The following is a 4,725-nucleotide window of genomic DNA, read 5'->3' on the forward strand; positions in this document are numbered from 1 at the left end:
ATATATAATATATAATATGTGATGTGATATGTGATATGTGATATATAATATGTGATATATAACATATGATATATTGTGTATAATATATTGTATATTATATATCATCTATTATCTATTGTCTATTATCTAGTATATATATTATATATAACATTAATCTATATATTTATATATAATTATTAGATATTATAGAACATACCTACAATAAGAAATATATAATATTTTTATACATATAAATATATGAAATACTTATTATAATAAGAATAATGGCGAAATTTTAAGGCACCTGGCAGTAAAAGTAGTGCTGAGAAATAGAGGAAGTGGGCTGTGGGTTTGTCACTGGACAATGATCTCCCCACAGGGGGATGTGCCTGCTGACACATGATTTTTCTGACAAATCCTAAGCACCTCACTGTGGTACTAAAGAACTCTGAGTTTTAGATCAGGTGTGTAAGTTTATGGTTTTATATCATTTTTTGTCACCTCCCCCCCAAAAAAAGACCCTGATGGGCACCAACAACCACGATTTGAAAATCTGTAAGTTTCAGGATGGCAGGACCTTCATGAGCTTTAGAAGCAAGTCCCTCAAGAAGTGAGAAGTGCCAAATCAAACAAGTGATAAATCTGTTAAAAACAAACCCCTGGAACTCTTCCTCCCTTGCTCTTTATGTTTATTTGAAAGATTATGCTTTAGGTGCTGTTTTCTCAGTGTCCTTCTCTTCAAAACCTGAGAAATAGCCAATTTTAAGTGGCACCACTGGGAGTTTCCAAAACGTTTTCTCACTATAGCCCAATGCAACATGAATGACAATACTCGCTTTTGCAGGGAACACCATCTTTACATCCATATTAAAGAGGAAAATTCAAAAATCTTTCATAAAATGATACTGAATGTTCGTGGGGTTGATTTTTGGGGGTTTTTTTTGGGTTTTTTTGAGTTGTTGCTGTGGTCTGAGGTGCCAGGAATAACAATCAGCAGGCCGGTGAAGTCGTGACAGTGCTCCTCGGTAAAAGCAAACCCAATATCCGTTCATCTTATCTGAGCTGGGTTTGAGCAAACAGCTTCCACTCTGCACCCTTTCGTGGTCAGGGACTGGGAGTTGAGGGGGGGAAAAATATAAAAAATCTGTTCTATGCTTGGAAGAAAGGCAATAAACATCCCTGATCACTGTTATGGATGTGATTACTCGGTGTTTCTCGAAGGTGGCGGATGTGCACAGAGCAGTGCTCGGCATGTGGACCATCCACATCCCTCAGAAAACCCTCCACAGGGCTGGTACAGAAACATCACTATCAAGATAGGCAGATTAGGCCTCCAGAAGTGTCAGAACTCTATGAAATCAGGGTTGAGGGGGGTTTCTTTTAACCTCAGTTGAGTGCTTATCAGGCAAGTTCCTTTGAGACAGCGCACTGACTCATGCCACACTGATCAGAGTTTCTGGGTTTAACCCAAAACTCCTGCAGAAATGCGTTTCCCTCATCAAACAATGCTTGCAGTTAACATTCTGCTTATTTTGAACCCATGCCTTTGCTCAACAAAATGATAATGACATCTCTCTAGTACTTAATACATGGGAAACACCCATATTGCCCCAAAACAGCATTCCTGTACCCAGCATCTGGCTCAGCAATGTTCAGTGGTGAGGGCTTGAAGGATGACTGTGGAAAAGCTAGGAAAAAATGAACTTTCCACAGTTATATCCTCTTGGTGTCCAGCAGCTCCATTAGCTGGTCTTCAAACCACCACAAGAATTAATTTTAAGATTTACAATAAGGCTTAATTTTAAGACTGTGATATTCCATCCTCTCAGTCACCTGAAACCTGACTTTTAACTGGAAAAAAAAATACAATGAAAAACCACACAGGTTCACTTTGCTGTTTCTTTTGGTTTACTCTGTCTAATAAAGCAAAAAGAGGGCCCCTAAACCAAAAATAGGTTCCCTAAAAGCCTTGCTGACCCAAACCCCACAGCACTGGGTGTAGATGAGCTGGAGTCTCTCAGCCCAAACCCGCTGCAAATAAATCAAGCAAACAACCCCAAGAAGAGTGCTGGGGAAATAAATAAGCATCATAAAACATGATGGGGGTGAAAAAACTCGGCGAAATGCCCATTTCTGGTCACTTTCATAGCACTGGGGGGAGGGACAGGGCGGGGGCAGAGAGGTGAGAAGAGCTCCGAGGATGGGAATGGGAGGGGAATGCGGTTCCAGCCCCGCTGTCCCCGGAGCTCTGTGCCGAGCTACCCGCATCCCACCCTCATCCCTCCCTGCATCCCGCATCCTGTCCTTCATCCTGCATCCTGCATCCCGCATCCTGTCCTTCATCCTTCATCCTGTCCCTCGTCCTTCATCCTGCCTGCATCCTTCATCCTGCCTGCATCCTGCATCCTGCCTGCATCCTGCATCCTGCCCCTCATCCCTCATCCTGCCCCTGATCCCGCATCCTGCCCCTCATCCTTCATCCTGTCCTTCGTCCTTCATCCTGCCTGCATCCTGCATCCTGTCCCACATCCAATGTCCTGCCTGCATCCTGCATCCTGCCCCTCATCCTTCATCCTGCCCCGCATCCTACATCCTGTCCTTCATCCTTCATCCTGTCCCTCGTCCTTCATCCTGCCTGCATCCTGCATCCTATCTGCATCCTGCATCCTGTCCCACATCCAATGTCCTGCCTGCATCCTGCATCCTGTCCCTCATCCTGCATGCTGCCCCGCATCCTGTCTGCAACCCTTTCCACATCCTGTCCCGCACACCGCCCTGCATCCTGCCCTTCATCCCACACCCCATATCCCGCTGCCCATCCCACATCCCGCATCCCGCATCCCGCATCCCGCATCCCGTTTCCCATCCCACATCCCACATCCCGCTGCCCATCCCGTGTCCCGCATCCCGCCCACCCGGGGTCCCCGCGGCTCTTCCCAGCCCGCCGCCCCTCTGGCCCCTCTGCCGGAGGTGAATTTTTCTCTCCGTGCCCCATCAAAGCCCCCTCTGTTTTTGAAACAGAGCCGCTTCCTCCGCGGTGCCCCAGAGAAACCTCCCTTTGTTCGGTGCCGCCCCAGCCGGGGGTCCCAGCGCCCCTCAGACCCCCGGGGCAGCCCGGACAGAGCCACCTCGGTACCCCGGGATGGGGACTCAGCCCCCGGCCGTGTCCGAGCATCCTTGGTGCCTAAATACCTCCCCTGAGGCCACCTGCACCTCCTTGCTTTGCACCACAGAAGGACATTGCACGCCTTTAATTTATTTTTATTTTTATTTTTTCCCCCCAAAATTCTATTAATAAGCTCACTCTGACACCCTGGCACTTCCTTCTCTCAGGCCCAGGGTGGGATCCTCGGGGTGCCCTGTGAGGCTGGGCTTGGGTCACCCTTGCTGGGTGCCTTCCATCGCAGGATCTGCCGTGATTTCCAGACAGAGCCGTGTTTATTTGCCCGGGGTTTGCTTTATTTTCCTTCTCTTTCCCCTTCCAGCGGGCTGTGCTGTGAAGTCAGCGGTGCTGACCCCGGCTCGGTGGCGCTGGCCAAAGCCATGTCCCCTCAGATGTGCCCCTGCACCAGGATGTGTCAGGCTGCGGCATTTCCTGGCAGGATTGATGGGCTGCAGCCTCTTTTGATGGCGAGGGCTCAGGGTTTGACACCCACCATGATAAAAGCTTAGCGGGGTCCCGGCTGGAAAGGGATGTCGGGGATTTTGCAGTGGGTGTGACACAGCCACATTCCTCCGCTCGGCATTGGAGAAGGAGCGGGTGGGAGGGAGGGGGAAGGTAAAAGGACAAAATTGATCCACAGGACTGAGCTGGCTGGACCACCTGTGCTTCCTAATCTAGCAAATTTTACAGGTTAAGAGCTCCACTTTTATTTCCTACTGCTGCTGGGAGATTTTGGACACCAAGAACCTCATATTTCTCAAGTGAGAAGAATGGAAAGTAACACCTGCTTTACAAAAATAACATTATTTGAGCCCAAATTTGACAGCAAGTCATACATCAACAAGGCTTGGCCTTTTCCCCCCCTCCCGTTCCTGTTGTCTGTTGTTGTTTGAGTTGGTATTTTGGCTTTGGTTGGTTGCTTTTTTAAATTAGGCACTTTCAGAGACGCAACAACGTCCACACCTTTGGCCTCCAGTTGTAAGGTGTGAGATTTGACGAGTGTGCCGTGGCATTTAGGGGGTTAAAGCCACACCCTGCATGGATTTTGGCACAGCCCTTGGGGTCGTGTGTCTTGTGATCCAAAGTGGACAGCAGCACAGAAATTTGTGGCGCTGGAGGAATACTTTGGCTTGGGGTGGTGGGTGACTTTTTGGTCCCAAAAAAGTCTTGGGATCAGCAGCTGCTGGGATTTAGTGATGCCAGTGCCCTGAGCGAGGCGTGTTCTGGTTTTGGGGTGTAATAAGAGAAGGTGGGTTCATTTCCTGGGTTTATAATTCTGCTGGAAGTTGGGGGTAAAAGAAAAAAAAAAACCAAAAAAACCAGAAGGGGAACCTGTTAGATCCAGCTTCTTCCACCCCACTGCAACCCCTGCATCACTTTTGGGATGTCCAAAACGCTCAGAGTTAATGGGAGTGTGGTGGGGGGGTAAAAAAAGGAGGGGGGCTGGGAGAGGCCAGAGGCAAGTGGTCAGAAGTGTCACGTTTCTCAGGGTGTCACACACCCTAAATCCCTGAATTCAATGGTCTCTTCATGAGGAAACAGTGCCAACTTCTTCCTTTTCTCTTCCTTTCCTTTTTTTATTT

Source organism: Parus major, chromosome Z (assembly GCF_001522545.3).
Source record: "Parus major isolate Abel chromosome Z, Parus_major1.1, whole genome shotgun sequence".
NCBI classification, from domain to species: domain Eukaryota; kingdom Metazoa; phylum Chordata; class Aves; order Passeriformes; family Paridae; genus Parus; species Parus major.